The sequence below is a fragment of the Mirounga leonina genome, unplaced genomic scaffold (assembly GCF_011800145.1).
Source record: "Mirounga leonina isolate KUSES-001 unplaced genomic scaffold, KU_Mleo_1.0 Mir_151, whole genome shotgun sequence".
NCBI lineage: Eukaryota > Metazoa > Chordata > Mammalia > Carnivora > Phocidae > Mirounga > Mirounga leonina.
The window spans coordinates 28766895-28791694 of record NW_023270377.1 but is presented as its reverse complement, the minus strand read 5'-3'; the positions used below and the strand labels follow the sequence as shown (position 1 = coordinate 28791694).

Genomic DNA, 24800 nt, shown 5'->3' with positions numbered 1-24800 from the left:
TGTTCCTTTAAGTTTATGTGATAAAGACAAAATCTCTGCTGCAATCCTTGCCTGGCAAGCTCACATGTTTCTCTCTCTCTCTCTCTCTGTCTGGTAACTCTCTTAACTGTCCATTACAGATTTTTAACATACTAACACTCCTACTATCCAAAGGTCACTCAGCTTCATTGTAACATTTTATAAAATGTACTCCTTCCTCCCATACCTCTTCAAAATCTTTATCTTTTAAGAACTGATAACTCAATACCAGACAATTGGATCCAGTGACAATAAATGTTTTATCTAAAATGACTTAACTAAAACAATTCCCAAGTGCCATTAGCAGAGATCCCACAGAAGTGTAATGTGGCACTTTCAATGCTATCTTCTGCAACAGGTATGTCTCCAAAGCATGAGACTTTAAACAGGGGCCATTTAAATAGGCAGATTATCAATGGCTAATGTACTCAATGAGAGGTCGACAGGTCAAGATATTCAGTGATTAAGTGGCCTACATACACCTGACAGCTTTTCTGTAAGATGTTTTCAAATTTCTTACAGATTTTTCCAAATATCAAACATAAGAGAAAGCCTACTTTAAAAGTCTTTTAGGTATTTTCAATGGTTTCTGAGTTATCTGTAGGAAGCTCTGACTTAGTTGTATAGAGTTTGATATATGTGTCCACCATTAAATCCAGATCATGTTTTATATCAAAATGTATGTTAAGCAAAGCCAAGTTACTTGACCTTTGGTCTGTCAAAGTGTTCCTCAGGTATGCTTTGAGATGCTTTCGCCCATTTTCATAGCTTTCATTCTCAACCTTCATCACAGGAAGAATACATAGGACTTTCAGCAATGCATAAACATTAGGAAAAAACTTGATGTTTGGTAGATGCAGGGCTTCATAAATGGTGAATGGAAGCTCTATATCTTTCCCTCTGTGTTTCCACTTGATTCTCCAGCAATGCAGCTCAGCTGAGAGTGTGTTGGGATTGGGCAAGTCACTTCTGTACATGTCAGCATGGTGCTCCTCCAATTTAAATTTGAGCTGTCCCATGACAGAGGGTACAAAAGATAAGCATTTAAGAGCTTTGAGGTGCTGTTCTGAGAATATATCTTTCAGTTCCTGAATAACGTGTTCACTGTTGGAACACTTAGAGTTTCTTTATAGTAACTCTCAGAAGTGAGCTGAGATTCCAGGTTACCTTGCTGGGCTCTGCGGAATTTCCCAGGGAGTTTCATCTGAACATCAAGCTTAGTTGCCAAATTTGTGGCTTCTTCGAACCAAAATTCATGATAAACTTCAATATTTTCCATCACTTCATTTAGTGAATGCAGCACTGCAGTCAAGCTACTGGCTGCAAAGAAGACATCAGAGGTTTGCCCTTGAAGGTTTTTCCCAAAGGCTCTAGTAAAAGATAGAACATTTTTAAGAACAACAATGGTAACGATGAAATCAAAATCTGTTACTGCACTACAGAGTACAAAAGCTCGACCAGCTGTATAGTTATTCCATCTAATATTTGTATCACTATTTATACCATCTAAACATAAAACAAGTGCTTGTAGGAGGTCCACTAAAATTTCAAAAGCATCATGCCTGCCTGTCCACTGAGAATGGCAGATTTCCTTCAGTTCTTTACCCTTTTCCTCATTGTTCTGAAAGAGGACAGAAATTACATTGTCAAGCTCCAAAAGCAATTGTGGAGATCGATGGAAGAAAGAACAAACTTCCTCAATTGTTCCTAACGCAACAGATACTCCCACAACAGGCACTGGTTTTGCCAACCACATATTTAAGGCACAGGAAGAGCAAAGTGTGTAGACAGCTTGGGGATATTTCTCTAAAAGTCTAGAAGCAACGACTTTCATTTTGGAAGAAAATCCACTGGACACAATGTAAGCCTGGCCACGACAATACTCCATGTTTAACCCCCACTTCTCAGTTATCATAGTGTGAAATTTTAGAGCCAAAATTTCTGCATCAGCTTCATAAGGCAAGAAGCCCACAAATTCCTCTCTCAGATTATGAGATTCATCAACAAACCTCACCAACACAGGCAAGTGTTCTTCCCCTGCTATGTCCACTACGTCATCAGTGATGATGGAAAAGAAGTGGGAGTCTCTCACTTCCCTGAGGGTCTCCTCCCCAATGCAGCTCTCACAGATGTCTAGCATCTGTTTCTGCTGTGTTTTCGAGCAGAACAATGTGTTAACTGCTGTTGTCTCAAAGCACTTTCTCAGAACCTCTTCGCCAGAATTTATCCGGCACTCCAGCAGTGCTTGGAAGCTATCTGGAGTAAACAGACCCTCTGGGATTTCATCAGTTTCATGCCAATCCAGAGGTATGTTTTGTTTTCCCATAAGAATCAAAATTTCAAATAAAGATTTTAAGTATTCTTTGTTTTCCTTCTCTTCAAGGGTTAAAGGTAAAATGTCTTCATCCTGTTCTTCACCCCCTTCTTCTGCACTGGGATTCTGAGCATTGCCGTTGTTTATTTCTTTATGTTTTGGTTCCTGTTCAGAAGTTTCATCAATTTTTTTCTGTTTCAGTGTCCTGATTTCATCTTCACTCAATTCTTTTATTCGTTTTCTGTGTCTACTATGTGGATTGTTCAAATGACTGGTAAGATCAAATATTGTTGGTATTGCATTATTTCGAAGAACTGTTCTATAAGGACTAGTTCTACAGATCATAGAGGTCTCAAAGTATTTGGCACATAATCGATAATGTTTATTTAGTTGATCAGGTGTTTTATCTTCTAAGTCCGCTCTCCTACAATTCTCCACCCACTTCTGGCATCTGGCCAGATCCCGCGGGAACCTGAAAAAGGCCAGGTCCGATTGCATGCTCTTCCTCCTGCAGCTGGGGACAGCGCAGAAGTTCAGCACCGTCGCCCACCCGCCTGCGGTCCAGCCTTCCCCTTCCCGCCTCCTCAGGGCAGCCCGCCCACCTGTTGGGGCCGGGGAGGGGACTGTGCAAAAGCTTTTTATCTTGATGCAGTCCCAATAGTTCATTTTTGCCCTTGCTTCCCTTGTCTTTGGCGATGTTTCTAGGAAGAAGTTGCTGTGGCTGAGGTCGAAGAGGTTGCTGCCTGTGTTCTCCTCTAGGATTTTGATGGATTCCTGTCTCACATTTAGGTCTTTCATCCATTTTGATTCTATTTTTGTGTGTGGTATAAGGAAATGGCCCAATTTCATTCTTCTGCATGTGGCTGTCCAATTTTCCCAACACCATTTGTTGAAGAGACTGTCTTTTTTCCATTGGACATTCTTTCCTGCTTTGTCGAAGATGAGTTGATCATAGAGTTGAGGGTCCATTTCTGGGCTCTCTATTCTGTTCCATTGATCTATGTGTCTGTTTTTGTGTCAGTATCATACTGTCTTGATGATGACAGCTTTGTAATAGAGCTTAAGTCTGGAATTGTGATGCCACCAGCTTTGCTTTTCTTTTTCAACATTCCTCTGGCTATTCGGGGTCTTTTCTGGTTCCATATAAATTTTAGGATTATTTGTTCCATTTCTTTGAAAAAAGTTGCTGGTATTTTGATAGGGATTGCATTAAATGTGTAGATTGCTCTAGGTAGCATTGACATCTTCACAATATTTGTTCTTCCAATCCATGAGCATGGAACGTTTTTCCATTTCTTTGTGTCTTCCTCGATTTCTTTCATGAGTATTCTATAGTTTTCTGAGTACAGATTTTTTGCCTCTTTGGTTAGATTTATTCCTAGGTATCTTATGGTTTTGGGTGCAATTGTAAATGGGATCGACTCCTTAATTTCTCTTTCTCCTGTCTTGTTGTTGGTGTATAGAAATGCCACTGATTTCTGTGCATTGATTTTATATCCTGCCACTTTACTGAATTCCTGTATGAGTTCTAGCAGTTTTGGGGTGGAGTCTTTTGGGTTTTCCACATAAAGTATCATATCATCTGCAAAGAGTGAGAGTTTGACTTCTTTGCTGATTCGGATGCCTTTCATTTCTTTTTGTTGTCTGATTGCTGAAGCTAGGACTTCTAGTACTATGTTGAATAGCAGTGGTGATAGTGGACATCCCTGCCATGTTCCTGACCTTAGGGGAAAAGCTCTCAGTTTTTCCCCATTGAGAATGATATTTGCTGTGGGTTTTTCATAGATGGCTTTTATGATATTGAGGTATGTACCCTCTATCCCTACACTGTGAGGAGTTTTGATCAAGAAAGGATGCTGTACTTTGTCAAATGCTTTTTTTTTTTTGCACCTATTGAGAGAATCATATGGTTCTTGTTCTTTCTTTTATTAATGTATTGTAACACATTGAATGATTTGCAGATGTTGAACCAAACTTGCAGCCCAGGAATAAATCCCACTTGGTCGTGGTGAATAATCCTTTTAATGTACTGTTGGATCCTATTGGCTAGTATTTTGGTGAGAATTTTTGCATCCATGTTCATCAGGGATAGTGGTCTGTAATTCTCCTTTTTGATGGGGTCTTTGTCTGGTTTTGGGATCAAGGTGATGCTGGACTCATAAAATGAGTTTGGAAGTTTTGCTTCCATTTCTATTTTTTGGAACAGTTTCGGAAGAATAGGTATTAATTCTTCTTTAAATGTCCGGTAGAATTCCCCTGGGAAGCAATCAGGCCCTGGGTTCTTGTTTGTTGGGAGATTTTTGATTACTGCTTCAATTTCCTTAGTGGTTATGGGTCTGTTCAGGTTTTCTATTTCTTCCTGGTTCAGTTTTGGTAGTTTATACATCTCTAGGAATGCATCCATTTCTTCCAGATTATCTAATTTCCTGGCATAGAGTTGCTTATAATATGTTCTTATAATTGTTTGTATTTCTTTGGTGTTGGTTGTGATCTCTCCTCTTTCATTCATGATTTTATTTATTTGGGTCATTTCTCTTTTCTTTTTGATAAGTCTGGCCAGGGGTTTATCAATCTTATTAATTCTTTCAAAGAACCAGCTCCTAGTTTCATTGATCTGTTCTACTTTTCTTTTGGTTTCTATTTCACTGATTTCTGCTCTGATCTTTATTATTTCTCTTCTCCTGCTGGGTTTAGGCTTTATTTGCTGTTCTTTCTCCAGCTCCTTTAGGTGTAGGGTTAGGTTGTGTATTTGAGACCTTTCTTGTTTCTTGAGAAAGGCTTGCTATATAATTTCCTCTTAGGACTGCCTTTGCTGCATCCCAAAGATTTTGAACAGTTGTGTTTTCATTTTCATTGGTTTCCATGAATTTTTTTAATTCCTCTTTAATTTCCTGGTTGACCCATTCATTCTTTAGTAGGATGCTCTTTAGCCTCCATGTATTTGAGTTCTTTCTGACTTTACTCTCATGATTGAGTTCTAATTTCAAAGCCTTGTGGTCCGAAAATATGCAGGGAATGATCCCAGTCTTTTGGTACTGCTTGAGACCTGATTTGTGACCTAGGATGTGATCTATTCTGGAGAGTGTTCCATGGGCACTAAAGAAGAATGTGTATTCTGTTGCTTTGGGATGGAATGTTCGGAATATATCTGTGAAGTCCATTTTGTCCAGTGTGTCATTTAAAGCCTTTATTTCCTTGTTGATCTTTTGCTTAGATGATCTGTCCATTTCAGTGAGGGGGGTGTTAAAGTCCCCCACTATTATTGTATTGTTGTCAATGTGTTTCTTTGATTTTGTTATTAATTGGCTTATATAATTGGTTGCTCCCATGTTAGGGGCTTAGATATTTACAATTGTTAGATCTTCTTGTTGGATAGATCCTTTAAGTAGGATAGTATCCTTCCTCATCTCTTATGATAGTCTTTGGTTTAAAATCTAATTTGTCTGATAAAATGATTGCCATCCCAGCTTTCTTTTGATGTCCATTAGCACAGTAAATAGTTTTCCACCCCCTGACTTTCAATCTGGAGGTGTCTTTGGGTCTAAAATGAGTCTCTTGCAGGCAGCATATCGATGGGTCTTGTTTTTTTTATCCAATCTGATACCCTGTGTCTTTTGATTGGGGCCTTTACCCCATTTACATTCAGGGTAACTATTGAAAGATATGAATTTAGTGCCATTGTATTGCCTGTAAGGTGACTGTTACTGCATATTGTCTGTGTTCCTTTCTGGTCTATGTTACTTTTAGGCTCTCTCTTTGCTTAGAGCACCCCTTTCAATATTTCTTGTAGGGCTGGTTTGGTGTTTGCAAATTCTTTTAGTTTCTGTTTGTCTTGGAAGATTTTGATCTCTCCTTCTATTTTCAGTGACAGCCTAGCTGGATATAGTATTCTTGGCTGCATATTTTTCTCGTTTAGTGCTCTGAATATATCATGCCAGTCCTTCCTGGCCCACCAGGTCTCTGTGGGTAGGTCTGCTGCCAATCTAATGTTTCAACCATTGTAGGTTACAGACCTCTTGTTCCGAGCCACTTTCAGGATTTTCTCTTTGTCTCTGAGACTTGTAAGTTTTACTATTAGATGTTGGGGTGTTGACCTATTTTTATTGATTTTGAGGGGGGTTTTCTGTGCCTCCTGATTTTGATGCCTGTTTCCTTCCCCAAAATAGGGAAGTTCTCCACTATAATTTGCTCCAATATACCTTCTGCCCCCCCCCTTTCTTCTCCTTCTGGGATCCCAATTATTCTATTATTGTTTCATCTTATGGTATCACTTATCTCTCAAATTTTGCCCTCGTGATCCAGTAGTTGTTTATCTCTCTTTTTCTCAGCTTATTTATTCTTCATCATTTGGTCTTCTATATCACTAATTCTCTCTTCTGCCTAACTTATCCTAGCAGTCAGAGCCTCCATTTTTTATTGCACCTCATTAATAGCCTTTTTTATTTCAACTTTGTTAGATTTTAGTTCTTTTATTTCTCCAGAAAGGGATTCTCTAGTATCTTCCATGCTTTTCTCAAGCCCAGCTAGTATCTTTATAATCGTCATTCTGAACTCTAGTTCTGACATCTTACTAATGTCCGTATTGATTAGGTCCCTGGCAGTCAGTATTGCCTCTTGTTCTTTTTTTTGAGGTGTTTTTTTCCGTCTTGTCATTTTGTTCAGCAGAGAAGAGATGAATGAGAGAACAAAATGCTAACAGGATAACAACAACCCCAGAAAAATATACACTAAACAAATCAGAAGAGACCTGAAACTGGGGGGAAAAGAAAGGGAAAGAAAGAAAGAAAGAAAGAAAAAAAGAATATGATCAAGCTGGTGAATAGATCGGAGCCACACACTAGAGTCTGAGTGTATTTTGGTCTGTTAGAAGAAACTGCCTGCCAAAATTTTAAAGAAAGAAAAACTTATATATGTACAAAAATAAGGGTAAATATGATGAAGGGATGGAATATGATTGTAATGATGAAAATTATAAACGATTTTATAAAAGGAATTGATAAGATAAGAAGTTGGTTGAAAAAAGAAAGAAGAGGATTAAAAAAAAAAAAAAGGGAGAGAATGTGATCAGGCAGGAGACTCGAACAAAGCCATACACTAGAGACTTAGGGTATATTTTGGTCTGTTAGAAGAAACTGTATCCCAAAATTTTAAAGAGAGAACAACTTATATATATACAAAAAAGGTTAACTACAATGGGACAGAATATGACTCTAAAAATGAAAATTAAAAAAGATTTTTAAAAAAGGGATTGATAAGATGTTGGTTGAAAAAGGGAAAAAGAAAAATTCAAAAAAAAAAATTAACTTTGAAGGACTAAAGAATCATGGTAAAAAAGCCATGGATTCTATGTGCAGTATTCCCCTAGTGCTGGAGTTCTGCCGTTCTCATTGATTGGTAAACTTGGTCTTGGCTGGCTGCTCTTGCTGATCTTCTGGGGGAGGGGCCTGTTGGCATGGTTCGCAAATGTCTTTGCCAGAGGCAGAATTGCCCCGCCCTTGCCGGTCCAGGCTAAGTAATTGGCTGGGGTTTGCTCTCTGGAGCTTTTGTTCCCTGCAAGCTTTCCGTACAGCTTTGGAGGACGAGAGTGAAAATGGCGACCTCCCAATCTCCACCCCAGAGGAGCTGAGAACTCGGGGCCCCACTGCTCAGTGAGCCCCCAGAGAAAAGCAGTCAATACTCCCATCTCCCCGTCTCAGGCCACACTCCATTCTCGCCCGGCCTGTGACCTAGCATTTCTATCTCTGGCTCACGACCCTGTGTGGAGTCTCCAAACCCAGCAGATTCCTGCAGTGCACTCCCGCAGTGCTCCTCCCAGGGGGAGCAAGGGGAGTCTCCCCAGATCTGCCGTTTGTTGCATCCCTGCTGGAAGAGCAGTGGCCCTACTGTGCCATGGATCATGGTTTATGGCAACCCCCAGCTGAGGGCCTGTGCCTCGGCTCTGTTTCTGCAGCCAGCTTCCCTGCTCCAATACCTGGGAGCTTTGCCACACTCAGGCACCCCGGTCTTCCTGTGACCCCAAGGGTCCTGAGACCACACTGTCCCAGCGAGGGTTCCACCCCCTGCTTAGCCACTGGAGTGATGTACAATGTGAATGTTCTTAATGCCACTCAAATGTACACTTAAAAATGGAGTAAGATGACAGAATAGGAAGTCCTTTATCCTCCTTCCTGCCATGGACACACCAATTCAACAACAATACATGGATCAATTTCCTCTGTGAGAGGTCCGGAAACCGGTTGAGAGAATCCTACCATCAGGGTGAGAGCAAAGCCAGCTGCATCAAAGCTGGCAGGAGAATCTGAAGCTCTCTTTCACTGTAATCCTCCCCGTACAGTGCCACACGATTGGGAGGAAACACCCAGTTCCCAGCTTCTCTCTGAGGAGGGAAAGAAAGCATCAAATTCATGTCCAACATTTTGACATTTCTGACCATGTTCTAGTTTATTCTTTGCCTAAATCTGGATAGTGATGGAAAGGATACCAGGTTGGGAGCTGTTAAAAACAAAGGCAGCGGTTTGGACTAACACACAAGCACTTGACATAGCTTTTCTTCTTGTCTCAGTGCTGTGTTAATGGGTGAAAAATCCCTAATTCCAGCTTTTCTCTGGGGAGGGAAAGGGTTAGATTATACATCCAAGGTTTCAGCTTTTCTGGGGGCCTGCCTAGGAGACTTACGTCTGTCTCACCTGTTTCAGGCACTGATAGCCCTGGCATACTCTAGACTCCTGAGACAACCTGAGGAACAAAGGCAAAGGTTTGGATTAGTGCACAGTCACCAACTAGAGCTCTTCCCCAGGCTCAAAGCAGAGTGAGCAGAAGAAAAATCCCAAATACCAGCTTCTTTCTGGGGAAAGGATGAACAAAAGGCCAATAGTAAGTCCCCTAATCTATTGATAATTACTTAAAATATAAATGGATTAAATTCGCTAATCAAAAGCATAGAGTAGGTGAATGGGTTAAAAAAAAATGAGATCTACAGATGGCCCCTGACTTATAATTGTTTGACTTATGATTTTTTGACTTTATGATGGTGTGAAGCAATACACATTTAGTAGAAACCATACTTTGAATTTTGATCTTTTCCCAAGCTAGTGATATATGGTGTGATATGCTTTCATGATGCAGGGCAGTGGCAGTAAGCTGCAGCTCCTAGTCAACACAAGATCTCAAGGGTAAACAACTGACTGATACACTTACAATCATTCTATACCTATAAAAACATCCTGTTTTTCAATTTTGGTACAGTATTCGATAAATTACATGAGATCGTCAACACTTTATTATAAAATAGGCTTTGTGTTGGATGATTTTGCCCAACTGTGGCTAATTTAAGTGTTCTGAACATGTTTGTGGTAGGCAAGGCTAAGCTATGAAGGTCGGTAGGTTAGGTGTATTAAATGCATTTTTGATTTACAGTGTTTTCAACTTACAATGGGTTTCTCGAGATATAACCACATCATAACTTGAGGAAAGTCTGTATATGCTACATATAAGAGATGTACTTTAGGATTAAAGACACACATAGACTGAAAGTGAAGAAATAGAAAAAGATATTTCATGTGAATGGTAGCCAAAAAAGAGCAGGAATGGTCATATTTACATCAGACAAAATAGACTTTAAGTCAAAACCATCACAAGAGTGAAGGACATTATGTAATAATAAAAGGGTCAATTCAACAAGATGATGCAACAATTATATATATATGCCTATAAAGAAACTTCTAGACAAAACTGAGTTAAATCTGCAACAGAAATGGAAAACATGTTTGCACAGGGGAAGAAGAACTTGAAAGTAAATATACAATTATGAAGTAAATTTTAAAATACAACAAAATGACAAGTTATATTGATTATTTTAATTATGCAAATGAATAAATTTTTATTTCACATTGTTCTGAAGATTCTGGCTAATTCAATTAAATAGAGAAATAAATCAGAAAGGAAAACAAAACCAAAAATTAGTGGCTTAAAATAGCAACCATTTTATTATCTGTGTTGACTAGGCACACCTGGTGGTGTCTGTGGTCTTTTTTGTAGCTGCAGTCAGATGCTGAGTGTAGTCCTTGGACAGCTGGGCCTCTCTTCCTGTCCATGTAGTTTCAGAATTCTTGTCTCTACATGACCTCTCCATATAGTCTTTCCAGTAGGGTAGCTAGACTTCTTATATTGTGGTTCTGGACTCCCCAAACTAGATGTTCCAAGAAGGAGGAAGCGCAAACAACTGATCTTCCTAAAGTCTTGAAGTGGTACTGCATTGCTCCTGGCACATTTTGTTGGAAATCTGAAGTCATTGTAGTAGGAGACTATACAAGGGTATGGATACCATGAGGCATGCACTTTGGGGGCCATCTTTGAAGACAAGCTGCCACACAGTGTGTGTGGCTAGATATTTGCTATTGGAAGACAAGCAAAAATGAGGTAATATTCCTTAATGATAGACATAACTGTATTAGAGGTTTTGTTCTAGTTCAGGTGGAAACCTCCCTCTGTGTGTGTGTGTGTCTGTATAGACACTTGAATATTTGAAACTGCACACACTTATTGCCTAATGACAGATTATTCAGAGGATATTTATGCCTTGCTAAGTGAAGTGATATGGAGTATAATGTGACATACAGTGAACACTAGGCTAGAAGCCAAGGAATTCCTTATCTGAACCAGGAATTGTTGCAATACAGTAGTGTGACTTTGGACAAGTTCAGACTTCTCTGGCTCTTCTTTTCCTCATCTGTAAGAACCCTTCTGTGTTTGAAATGCTAGGACTCTAATCACCTGATTCTAGGGCTCTAATCACCTGATCACTCTATTACTACTCTCAAGACTGAACTGAAATAATACCTCCTTTGTCATGCCCTCTCAAAATCTAAATCATGACCTATGTAGAGTGATACAAAGTTTTCAGATTTACAGCAGCAAAATTATACAAAAAGTCTTAAATTTATAGAAAAGTGAATTGCTAAATTAGACCATAATTTGAATTATTTAGCAATGGGCTAAAAATATCAAATTTGTCATCTTTTAATTTATGGATATAAACATAGGTGAATGTCTCTATGAATATGCCTGTTTCAATAATTATGTAAATATATGTAACCATGTCTGTTTTAGTTGGGATGGACTAACTGCTAAAACAAACAACCCCAGCATTTCTGTGGCTTAACATAATGAAAGTTTAGTTTTTGCTGATGCAATATGGATGTTCAACATGGGTGTTCCAGGACAAATAGTCCTGGGAAGCTCTCTTCTTTCAGTTCTTTTCTATCTTGTTTCTTCACTTTTCTTTATGTCCTTGGGGGCTTCTCCATTCACTTGACAAGTGAGGTGAGAGAGGGAGAATTGCACGTGGGAGGATTTTATGGTCCAGCTCCGGGAGTGTTCATTGCTTCTGTGTGCATCCCCTTGGCCAGAACTCAGTCACATGGCTCCTCATCATTGCAAGGGAGGCTGGGAAGTGTAACTTAGCTGTGTGCCCAGAAAGGAGAGACGTTAGATGTTGGTGAGCAGCTAGTACCCTATGCCACCATGTCCTTTTTTCTTTATTTGTTTTTTTAAAGATTTTATTTATTTATTTGAGAGAGAAAGAGAGAGAAATAGTGTGAGAGAGAGCACAAGCGGTGGGGAGAGGGAGAAGCAGGCTCCCCACTGAGCAGGGAGCCTGACGTGGGGCTGGATCCCAGGACCCTGGGATCAGGACCTGAGCGGAAGGCAGACATTTAACCAGCTGAGCAACCCAGGCGCCTGGACCATGTCCTTTTTTTCTATTCCTATTTTACTTCACAGGCCTTTAACACTCATTTATCTATATTTATGTTCTATTTTTCACTTTAATATTAGAGCTGTGTGAGCAGAAGGAATGGAGAGAGAGGTTTGGATAGGTGTCAAAGGATATCCTGCTATATCAATGAACCTTTGTATTTATGGTAAAGTAGGTGGGGTTATGGCCTGAGGGTGGGATGACAGGAGGAGGCTTCTTGGTAAATACTTCCTTTGATGCACTAAATGCTCCATCAGAAAAAAAAAAAGTCTTGGTTTAAAACAGATAACTCTCATATCAGCTAAAGTCCTGCTTTATAGTAATTCCTTAAATTCCCAGCGCGTTAAAATCCAAAGTGATTGGCAGGTTATAGTCTGAAGAACAGAAGAAATAAATTTCACCCTTTGAATAGTTTTGCATCTTGGTAGCTCCTTCAGTTCCTTCCTGTTGTCACCCCCAAATAGCCAGTCATTAGAAGCGTGGAACTGCTCACTTTCTAGCCCACTAGAGATCGTACTGGCTAGTACTTTGGTAATTGGGCTTCCCAGTGCTCGCACTGTCAGATTTATGAAAGATTTATGAAGAAAGGTATTCTAGTAATGGGGCAAAATTGACTTCCAAGGAGGAAATCTCAGCCATACTGCTAGTTCATGTCAACACAGATCAGTGGAAAGGTAGACTCCCTCACCATATGCTAAGGCTGTGCCTTTTTTTGGTTAACTCTCCACATCTGTCACTAGGACAAATGAATCTTAGTAATGACATGTTGAAAGTGAAAAAGACAATAACATTGTATTTTAATTGTCTTTATGTTTGTTATACAGTATCTTGTTTACAGAAATGCTTTAAATTTAAAAACCGACTTAACTGGAGTTGTTTGGAATGGAGAGAGAAGTCACTATCTGTAATAGTACAGAAAATGTCGAAGTTTAACTGCTGTTCTCAAGTCTAACAATGACTGCAGACTAGATTATGAAAATGGAGTTGAATAGGGTCTTTTTCAAGCTTACAATGAGTCTGTTTTAGTCTCACTGATGTTTCTGCCAAAGATTTTTTTCCTTGCATGCTAATTAGATCCTCCTCCTTAGTTATACTTAATCTTCTACTTTGAAAATTCTACCAACTATCACCTAATGGTTAAATTTAGAATAAAAATTAAGGAATTATATTGCTGTTATCAACATAAAGTTAATATATTTCCATTGTGTGAAGCTGAAAAATGCAGAAAAGCAGAAAAGAGAATGATAATTGCCCCAATCTTATGCCTCAAAGACAACCACATTTATTATCTTGAAGTTTTCTTTTCTAAATACAGATATACTTTTTACAAAAGTTAAGCAGTTGTAATCATACTGTTCATCTTGATTTTTTACTTAGTATTATAAGTATTTTTCATCTCACTACAGATTCCAAAACTCAATTTTACCAAAATACTTTTAATTATAAAAATATATCAGCATTATTATTATAGAAAATTTAGAGAATACATAAAGGTAAAGAGAAGAGAACAAAAATTTCCTATAATCCCACCAACCAGTAATTATTTGGCCCTTTTTTCGAATATTGATATTGTATATATATTTAAAATGATTGAAATTGTAAGTCTACCACTTTGTATTCTGTTTCTTTCACCTAATAGTGCAATGTAAGCATATTCCTATGTCATCAAAACTCTTTGTAAATTAAGTTTTAAGTTTTATAAAATTCCATCATATGCTTATTTATTTAATCGGTGCCTTATTGTGCAAAAAATGTTATGATGAGTTTCTTTGAATATAAAATTTTGTTTGTATTTTTGAAATTTTCCTTAGGAGAGATTTCTAAAAGTCCAGGGTTTGAAAATATTAAGGCATATAGTTCACATTTCCATAATGGTGCACCTCTCTGCATTTCTATTAGCAATGAATGTGTGCTTGGCTCACACTGTTGCCTGAACTAACTATCTATCTATCTATCTATCTATCTATCTATCTATCTATCTATCTATCTTTCTATCTATCCCTATCTATCCATGTGAGAGAGAGAGAGAGAGCATGAACTGGGAAGGGCAGAGAGAGAGTGAGAGAGAAGCCCAGGAAGGCTTCATGCTTAGTACAGAGCCTAGGACACCTCTTTGCATTTCTATTAGCAGTGAATGTGTGCTTGGCTCACACGGTTGCCTGAATTGTTTGTTTGTTTATGTATGTATGTATGTATGTATGTATGTATGTGAGAGAGAGAGAGAGAGAAAGAGCATGAATGGGGAAGGGCAGAGAGAGAGGGAGAGAGAGAAACCCAAACAGGCTTCATGCTCAGTGCAGAGCCTGATACAGGGCTCGATCTCATGACCCAAGAGTTGGATGCTTAACTGACTGAGCCACCCAGGCACCCCTGTTGCCTGCATTTTAATATTTAAAAAAAGATGTAAATGATAGATGAGGACCAATATCAGGTTCCTCTGATCAAGCTGATTCTGAATGGTCAGTACAGTATCCTGGGGACTCCAGCCATTTGAATCTTGCACCATCCGTTCTGTGGGGTCAGAAGGAGTCTGCATACTCATGTCTATCATTCTGTAACCTTGTTTTTTAAAGATTTTATTTATTCATTTGAGATACAGAGAGAGCATGAGCAGGGGGAGAGGCAGAGGGAGAGGGAGAAGCAGGCTCCCCGCTGAGCCAGGAACCCCATGCGGGGCTCGATCACAAGACCCTGGGATCATGACCCAAGCCGAAGGCAGGTGCTTAACCAGCTGAGACACCCAGGTGCCCCAATTCTGTAATATTTTTGAGTGCTGCAGCTGTCTGCTAGATTCTGGGGATATAGAGATAAATAAGCCATAGTCTCTGAACTTAAGGGAGGTTTCCCAACTGATAATTTTAAGTATATAGGGCTAAGATAGAGAGCCTCTTGGCCTTTGGGGCACCTAGGTGGGGTCTGAGGTGACCAGAACCATTCATTGGACAGACATAGGAATTTTTTGTTTACCTCAGTGTGCCATAGAAATATTATTAAATATTATTTTTAAAGTAGGCCTGAATGTGTCTAATATTGGGAAACACTGCCTGCCAGTTGTCTTGATCTTTCTAGGCCTTTGTCTTCCTCAGAACTGCAGAGACATGGGCAAGAACAAATATTTTGTGAGTCAACCAGTCTTCCTTCATTGACCGCATCATACATACACCCCATGATGCTGACAGTGGTGGGGCATGCTCACATTCTCTGTGACCTACAGTATAATTGGTAAAACTCAATATTCCCCACTGGGGGCTGAAACAAACTCTTTGCAGGGCATCAGGACTACCTGGGACAAGGAAAATCTCTCTTGAAAGTTTAGACAGCGTTTAGGCAAGACTCTACATTACAGTGGAAAAGATCACATTTTCAGAGATCTTAAAGAGCTCTCCTTTAATCACATGTGCTTCTGATATCACCGTGGAGTAGCAGTAAATATTTTCTAATAAATTGCTACAACTTGCAGGCAAAGCATCTGGGTAGAAGCAGCTCCACAGTCCCTAGGTGCTCCCAGATTTAATAGACACCCAACAAACACAAAGGAGCAGACTGTCAAGATATATATAGTTTAGTTTTGGTTAAATTTGGTGGAAAATTCTCAGTCCTAATCTTCCTTTTTCTATCAAGCACTGGCACAATCGATCATCCCTTCCTTCTTGAAATACGACTTTTACTTGACTTCCAGGTACCGCACTCCTCTGGTTTTCCTTGTATCTCACAAGCTGATCCTTTCCAGTCTTCTTGCCCATCTTTCCCTCCTCTTACAGTTGGATGCTCCCAAGGCCAGTCCTCTGCTTCTCTATCTCCACTCATTTCCTTGGTGATCTCATGTAGGGAGGTGATTTCACAGCTTTAAATACCACCTGCATTATGAATCCCCATTTTATCTTTTCCCCATGAACTCCATTCTCATATATGCCACCATTGCCTATTATAGTGAGAAAGGCCAAGTAGAAGGCACCAGAGCTGCCTCTACCTAGGAAATTAGTAAACCAAAACCAATATTACATTCTCAAAGGGAGTGTGGAGATTAGTGTCACCATCAAGGAACTGAAAGATGTAGGGGTAGTGATTCCCATCAAATGCCCCATTCAACTCTCCTATTTGGCCTGTGCAGAGGACAGATGGATCCTGGAGAATAACAGTGGATTATCATAAGCTTAACTGAGTGGTGGTTCCAACTGCAACTGCGGTACCAGCTGTGGTTTCATTGCTTGAGCAAATGAATACATCCCCTCATACCTGGTATGTAGCTATTGGCCTGGCAAATGCCTTTTCTCCATCCCTAGCCATAAGGTCCACTAGGAGCAGTTTGCTTTCAGCTGGCAAGGCCAGCAATAAACCTTCGCTCTCCTACCTCAAGGATATATCAACCCTCCACCCTATGCCATAATTTAGTTTGTAGGGATATTGATCACCTTTCCCTTCCACAGACTATCATTCTTGTGCATTACATTGATGACATTATACTAGCTGGATCTAGTGAGCAGGAAGTAGCAACTACTTTAGACTCATTGCTAGGACATGTGCATGTCAGAGGTTGGGAAATAAATCCAGCTAAAATTCAGGGGACTTCTACCTCAGTGAAATTTCCAGGGGTCCAGGGGTATGGGGTGTGTACTTGTTATTCCTTTAGGGTGAAGGATATGTTGTCAGCCTCTTCTTTAACCAGAAAAGAGGCACAACACCCAGTTGACTGTTTTGAATTTTGGAGGCAAGGTATTCCTCCCTTACGTATGCTACTCTGGTCCATTTACTGAGTGGCTCAAAAAGTTGCTAGTTTTGAGTGGGGCCCAGAACAAGGTAAGACTCTGCAATAGCTCCAGGTGGCTGTATATCCAATGGTTCTAGAGGTACCGCAGGCAGATAGGGATGCTATTTGGAGTCTTTGTTGTGCCCCTAAAGGCAAATTGCAGCACAGACCCTTAAGATTTTGGAGCATAGTCCTGTCATTCTCTGCAGGTAACTACTCCCCTTTTGAGACAACTCTTGACATGCTACTGAGCCTTAGTAGAGACTGAAGACTTAACCACGGGAAACTAAATTAACTTGTACACTGAACTACCCATCATGAACTGGGTATTATCTCCTACCACGCCATAAAGTTGGATTTGCACAGCAATACTCCATCACCAAATGAAAGTAGTATATATGTGATCGGCCTGAGCAGGCCCCAAAAGCACTAGTAAGCTACATGAAGAATGTGGCCCAAATGCCCATGATCTTTCTGGAATGGAAACTTATTCTGGATATGGATTTGCCTTCCTGTATGCAGTGCTTCTGCCAAAACTACCATCTGTGGACTTACAGAATTCCTACCCACTGGCATGGTATTCTGCACAGCATTGCTTTGGATTGAGGAAATCACTTCACAGAAGAAGAAGTGTGGCGATGGCCTATGCTCATGGAATTCATTGATCTTACAATGTTCCCCACCATCCTGAAGCAGTTGGTTTGACAGAATGGTGGAATGGCCTTATGAAGAGTTTGTTACAGTGCCAACCTGGGGCAAGGTTCTGCAGAAAGCTGTATATGCTCTGAATCAGCATTTAATATATGGTGCTATTTCTCCCAAAGCCAGAAATCATGGGTCCAGGAAACAAGTGGTGGAAATAGGAGTGACACCAGTCACCATTACCCATAGTAACCTACTGGCAAAATTTTGCTTCCTGTTCCTATGACCTTATTGTCTGCTTGCCTAGAGGTCTTAGTTCCAAAGGGAGGAATACTTCCATCAGGAGACATACCGGTTATTCCATTAAACTGGAAGTTAAGATTGCTTTCCAGCCACTTTAAACTACTCATGCCTCTGGATCAATCGGCAAAGAAGAGAGTTAATGTTCTGGCTGGGATAAATGATCCTTACTACCAAAGGAAAATTGGACTACACCACAATGGAGGTAAGGAGTATGTCTGGCATGCAGGAGATCCCTTAGGGTGTGTCTCTCTTTTTCTCTTTCCAGCTTTATTGAGATAATTGACATATAACATTGTGTAAGTTTAAAGTGTACAATGTGATGATTTGATACATGTATATATTATGAAATGATTAGCACAATACGATTAATTAACACCTCCATCACCTTGTTACAGAACCTGGACTAGATCGCCCAATGGAAGAACCAAGAGGCATGCCAGCAGGCTCAGAGGAGAGTGATCTCCAAACGTCTGAGCCCTGAGCACAAACAAAGGGGGCAATTTATACACTTCTACTTCTGCATACTTGGCACTTTTGGTGCGTGTGCGAAGGGGGGAAGGGAGAAGAACCCAGATTGGTGTGAGTGGGAAGCAGAGCAGGGAGAAGAACCCGGAAGAGCCCCGGGGCAAGGACTGGGACTCTCTCGCTGGCTCAGTCAGCCATCTTAGGACACAGATTTTCCTTATCATTCCCCTCCTTTGATGCCCCTTTAAACACCGAGTTTAGAGGGTATCATTTTCATCTTCTAAGGGGCAATAGTAAGGAGTAACTGGAGCCTGATTTTAGCAATTTGAGTATTGATAGACCTAGTAAGGACATTAAGAATACAAGGACCAAATGCTACTATGAGGAGAAGCAATAAGAGGGGACCGACAAAGGGGGCAAACCAAGGGAACCGTTGTGAGAGGGTATCCCACCAAGTTGTCCACTGGAGTGTTTCCCACCGGCAATGTACTCGTTCCTGTAACTGGGTTAGAATTTCTTGGACCACCCCCGACTCATTAGCATAGAAACAACATTCCTTCTGTAAGAAGAGGCAGAGCCCCCCTCAGGGCCGACTGAGTGAGGGCAGAAAAATCCACCATGAGTTGTTGAGTTAACCCCTGGTACTGAACCTGACACATCCTGACACCAGTGGCGCCGAGGGCAACACCTAATGCAGCCAGCAGGCTCACAATAAGAGGGATGGCCATGGGGGAGCATCGAGGGCAGCTAGGAGGTCTCCATATGAGTGGGGCATTGCTCCCGGGGAGGCCTGAAAGATTGGGTAAAAGATTAACAAGCGTGCATGATTGATGGTCTGGGGTGATGCAGATGTATACACCTTGATCACAAGCCAGAAAAGTGTTGTTAGGCACACAGACCTAACTGTGGCCAGTGATGGGACTCACATCCCCAGGCTTGCGAGCAGAACTGAGGGCAGGTGTTTGGCTGTTGAGGCATAGGGCCCCCACAGATGTAAATATCTACCAGCCAGTAACCAGAGTGAGGGCCATGGTAGGAACACCGTCTATGAGGTTCCCAGGAGGTATCAAGAAGCTGGCATCCATCAAAATGGAGGTTAACCTTTGGTGTGTGCCCATCCCAGGTGGAAGAAATCAGTGGGGGTGCTGATGAGGGATTGAGGGGGATAAGCTGGGAAGTCCATTTGCCAGTAATGGTGATACGAGAGTTTGCCCCCTTCCCTGGCCAGGCAAGCTAGAGGCAGGGCAGAGGAACAGCACACCAGGATGCATAAGACCAGGACTGACTGGGGCCAGGAAAACCATGGTGAAATGCGCTCAGGAGTAGACAGCAGAGGGCCAGTAAAAGTGGGATCTATGACCTTAGGTAGAAGGAGCCATTGTGGCTAACCCGTCAGCAAATGAAACCTGTGGACAAACAGTAATACACCCTAGGGACACCCAATAAGCAATGACAATAGTAAGCATCTAGGGGAAAGTCCAGTCAGGAGGGGCAACAGTGCAGAGTCCAACTGCCAAGATGAGGGAAGTCACACTGATGAGAGGCAGGGAACACGAGTAGGTGTTCATCAGTTGGTGGGGTCTCATCAAAGGTGAAGCCAGAGTGGGTTTGTGAAGTCTGGCTGGACTCTCCACTGGCATGGCTTCTCATCCGAATGATGAGCTTTCTTCACTCTGGAGTGGTGGACCCATGGAGGGACACCTGAGACCTTGAGGGCAGTAGGGGACAGTGTGGGTCCTTGTCCACTGTAGTTTGAGGGGGTCTTTCTTCCAGTCTTTGACCCAAACTGAGTCCCCTGTCTGGAAGGAGTGTACCTGAGACCCTAAGGAGATTGGGGACCTCTCGATGGTATACTTTTGTAATTTATTTAGGGTGGCCCCCAGGACCTGAAGCTGCTCCTTTGTTCCTTTATTTCCAAACCGATGCAAGTTTCCTGGAAGGCTTCCCAAGCACGGGGGAGGCCATCCACATATTAATTTGAATGGGGAGAAACCTGATGTCCCGAGCTGCAGTTAGCATGCAGGGGAGCTAGGGGTAGCAGATCCGGTCATGGGAATTTAGTCTCCTGACAAAACTTTGTTACGATTCCCTTGAGGGTGCGATTCATTCACTCTACTTTCCCTGAACTTTGGGGCCAGTAAGTGGTGTGGAGTCTCCAGGTGATGTTGAGAGATTTGGTCAAGACCTGTCCAATGTCTGCCACAAATGCGGGTCCATTGTCACTATGGAGTGTTAATGGCAGGCCGAACCGGGGCACGATCTCCTGCAAGAGGACTTTAGCTACTTCCTGGCTTTGCTCTGTCCTAGTCAGGAAGGCTTCGACCCACCTAGAGTATGTGCATACTATTACTAGGAGATATCTGAACCCCCTGCTCGGCTGCACATCTGTGGAAGTCTACCTCTAGATCTTTGAAGGGGGTTGCTCCCATCCTCTGGACACCTGGTGGGGGCCGTGGTGCAGACAGAGCATTATTTTTAGCACATGTTACACATCGTTCACTCATTGTTCAGCACAGTGCTGGCAGCTGACTGACGTAGTAGTGTTTCTTGAGAAGGGCCTCTAATGCAGTTTTTCCCAGATGAGTGAGTTGGTGGTATTCCTTGTCTAGATGCCCTCCAGTTGCTGTTGGAACAAAGATGCTCCCATCTGGCATCGTCCACCATCCCTTTTCAGTCAGTGTGGCTCCCTCAGCCATGGTCCATCCCTTTTCCTTTTTAGTGTAACTGGGTGGAGGAACTTCTTCCAGAGGTGTCAGGGCCATGGTGAGGGAAGGGGCTCTGTCCATGTCCTCACTGGCTGTGGTCTTGGCTGCCTCATCTGCCAGATGATTTCCCCACGCTATGGGATCGTCTCCTTTCTGGTGTCCCTTACAGTGCAGGATTGCTACTTCCTTTGGAAGCCAGATGGCTTTGAGGAGTCTCAGTATCTCCTCTTTGTTCTTGATAGCTTTTCCTGCTCTGTTTAGGAGGCCCCTTTCCTTGTAGATGGTTCCATGTATATGTACAGTAGCAAAGGTGTACCGAGAGTCAGTATAGATGTTGATTCGCTTGCTTTCACCGAGGGATAGGGCTCGGACTAAGGCATATAATTCAGCCCATTGAGCTGACCATCCAACTGGTAATGCCTTAGCTTCTAGGACTCCAGTGGTTGTGGTTACTGCATAACCTGATTTCCGGGCACCCTCTTATAGGTAACTGCTGCCATCACTTAACAGCGTGAGCTCTGGATTCTTTATGGCTTGATCCCACAGGTATGGACGGCTCACGTAGACTTCATCAGTCACCTTGGAACAGTCATGGTCTGGTTCCCCCTCTTCCGTGGGGAGAAACGTTGCTGGATTTAATGTCCTTACTGTTTTGAGGGTGACCCATGGGTTTTTGCAGAGGAGCCCTTGGTACTGTGCTAGCCGAGAGTTGGAAAGGAAGTGGTGTCCCTGTGCGTTCATGAGGGACACAACTGCATGAGGGACCTTGACGTTAGGTTCTTGCCAAGGTAAATTTGTCTGCCTCCTTGATGAGTAGGACTGTGGCTGCCAGCGCCCTGAGGCACTGTGGTCATCCCGCTGCCACAGGGTCCAGCTTCTTTGATAGGTAAGCAACTGGCCATTGCTAGGGTCCAACAGTCTGGGTGAGTACCCTGAGCACTAATTTTTCCTTTTCATGCACAAAGAGATTGAAGGATTTTTCTATATCTGGTAGACCCAGGGCTGGAGCCCGCCCCAGGGTGGTCTTTATCTCTGTGAAAGTGGCTTCTGCTTCCTCAGTCCAGGCAGGGGGTTCTCGATCTGTTCCCCCTAAGAGATCATAAAGGGGTCTTGCTATTGCCAAGAACCCAGGGATCCAGATGCAGCAGAATCCTGCAGCCCCCAGGAATTCTCATAGGCCCCTTTTTGTCTGGGGCTGTGGCAGGGAGATGATGACCCTTTTCCTCTCTGGCCCTAGTGCTCTTTTCCCTTGGGTGAGGAGGAAACCAAGGTATTGGACCTGTTTTTGGCAGATTTGTGCCTTCTTCCATGAGGCTTGGTATCCCAAGTCTGACAGGAGCTGTTAGGAGGGCCTTTGTGCCTTTTGTGCAGTCTTCTCGTGTGTCACTGGCGAGGAGGAGTCATCCACATAATGGAGGAGGGTGCATCATGTGGCCTCCCTTGGGAAGCTGGTGAGGTCCGCAACAGCACTTCCCCAAAGAGGGTTGGTGAGTTTTTAAACCCCTGCAGGAGGCGCGTCCAAGTCAGGTGCATCTGGCGCCCTGTATCAGGTTCACACCATTCAAAGGCAAATATTGGGGCTGGCTCTGGGGAGCTAAGTGGAGGCAGAAGGAGGCATCCTTCAAATCTAGGCGAGTGAACCATCTGGCCGACCCTGGGATTTGGCTGAGGAGGGTGTATGGATTCGGGACCACTGGGTGCAGAGAGATGGTCACCTTGTTTATGGCCTGCAGGTCTTGAACTGGTCGGTATCCCCCTCCTGGCTTCTTGACTGGCAGCAGTGGGGTATTCCAGGCCGACTGGCACTCGACTAGAAAACCTGCTTCTTTGAGTTTGGTCAGATGTTCTTGGATGCCAATCTTAGCTTCTTGTGGAAGGGGGTATTGCCTTTGCCTCTGAGGTTGGGCTCCTGGGATCAGTTCAACAATGATAGGGGCCTGATTCTGGGCTAGTCCAGGTGGGTTGTTTTCAGCCCATACTGAAGGGAAGGCGAGTCTGAACTTCAGTGGGCTGCTCAGTTGGGCCTGGGCACAGAATAGCCTCCATTTTTCTTCCCTTGGTGTGGTAATTGCTAGTCTTAGAGACCCCATCTCCTCTTGCCTTGGGTTCAATTGGAGGCTAGTGTGTTCAGTGGGCTCAAAGATTATCTGAGCCCTAAGCTTGGAGAGTATGTCTCAGCCCAGGAGAGGGATGGGGCAATCAGGCAGATAAAGGAATTCGTGTCGGACCTTGTGGCCCCCGAGTTCCCACTGGTGAGCCTGGCAAAAGGGCTATTGTATCACCCGCGTCCCAGTGGCCCCCAGGATGGTTGCAGTCCTTTTGCTGAAAGGTGACACTGGGGAGGTGACAACAGAGTGCTTGGCCCCAGTATCAACCATAAAAGTCACTGATTGGCCCCCCACCTTCATTCTGACCGTGGGCTCATGAGGGCCAAGGAGAAAAGAGACCGGTCCCCCTCAGTCTGAGTCCATTCCTGCAAGGCCTATGAGGTCCTCCTCTCGGGGTTCTTCCTTGTAGCAGCTGGGCTTTTGAGCCTTTCCCTGGTTGGAACATTCGTTTTTCCAATGCCCTTTCTCTTTACAGTAGGCACATTGATCCCTTGCCAAGGGGGTTCTGGGCTTCCCCCCTTTCGGTGGTTGGGGTCTCCCCATCTTTGTGTTGTCCTTTTCTTTCAGTGTGGTGGCAAGGAGGCTGACTTTCTTTTTCATCTTTTTGTCGGCTTCCCATTCGGCTGAGACCTCCCTGTTCATGTAGACCTTATTGGCAATCTCTATTAGTTGGCTGATGTTCATTCCGGCAAAACCCTCTAGTTTCTGAAGTTTTTTTCTGATATCTGGGGCGGCCTGAGCCATGAAGGAGGTGTTTATCATCTGTTGGCTTTCCTGTGTCTCGGGGTCAAATGGAGTGTATATCCTGTAGGCTTTATATAGTCTTTCGTAGTAGTCCCCAGGGAATTCCCCTGGTTGTGGAGTGACCGAGGATACCTTAGTCATGTTCATGGGTTTCTTAGCTCCTGCCCGGATTCCCCAGAGGAGGGCCTCCTGGGACCAGTGGATGTGGGCCTGTCCCTCGGTTGTGGTGAAGTCCCATGCTGGTCACTCCTTGGGTGCGGCCGTATTAGCCCAGGCAGCAGGGTCGATGACTCCCACTAGTGGGTGCTCTTCCAGGTACTGCTGTGCAACTTTCATTATTCTCCTCCTTTCCTCTGTGTTAAACAGGGTGCAGAGTAACTGTTGGCGGTCTTCTCAGGTTGGCCGATGAGTCTGGAAGACGGATTCTATGACGTCTATCATAGCTTGTGTTTTCTCGGAGTAGGATGGGGTATTATGTTGAGGAGGTCGGTGGTGGAGAAGGGCTGATAATACATCATGGAATGGCCGGGTTGGACCGTCCCATCTTCATCATGCCTCTTGGGTTCCTGCATCTCTCCTACCGGCATTTGGAGGGCGCTTGCACCCGGCTTGGGGTGCAGCCTGGCTGCTGGTCCTGGAGAAAGTGGATCTTTTGGGCCTGGGGGCGCTGGTAAAACCAATGGCGGCAGAGTGTCTGGAGCTGAAGGGCCAGGTGTAGGCAGTCTTGGGGGCAGAGTTGGTTCATCCTCGGGATCTCTTGCTAGGATTTGTGGAGACCGGGGCTTTTGCTGATTTTCTTTAGGTCGCTTGGATGAGGCAATTGATTAAGACCCTGGCCTGTCCCTGCCTATTGCAAGTGAATCGCACCCAGCGGGGAAGGATCTGAGCAATTCCTAGCCAGGAGTCAATGTATGGAAACTGGTCAGGGTGTCGTGGTTCTCCTATTATGACTCCCCATACTGGACGAATTGTTGGGACATCCAATGTCCCTTCTGAAGGC

The 24800-nt window shown here is 43.0% G+C and overlaps 1 pseudogene across 1 annotated transcript; it reads right to left on the bottom strand.

Moving 5' to 3' along the window:
• Positions 1–560: 560 nt before the first annotated feature.
• Positions 561–23740, bottom strand: LOC118012649 (annotated as a pseudogene). Its single transcript, XR_004679763.1, has 2 exons — positions 23645–23740; positions 561–2974 (listed from the first exon to the last, which is right to left on the bottom strand). The product of XR_004679763.1 is annotated as a 52 kDa repressor of the inhibitor of the protein kinase-like (transcript).
• Between the last annotated feature and the right edge of the window lie 1060 nt (positions 23741–24800).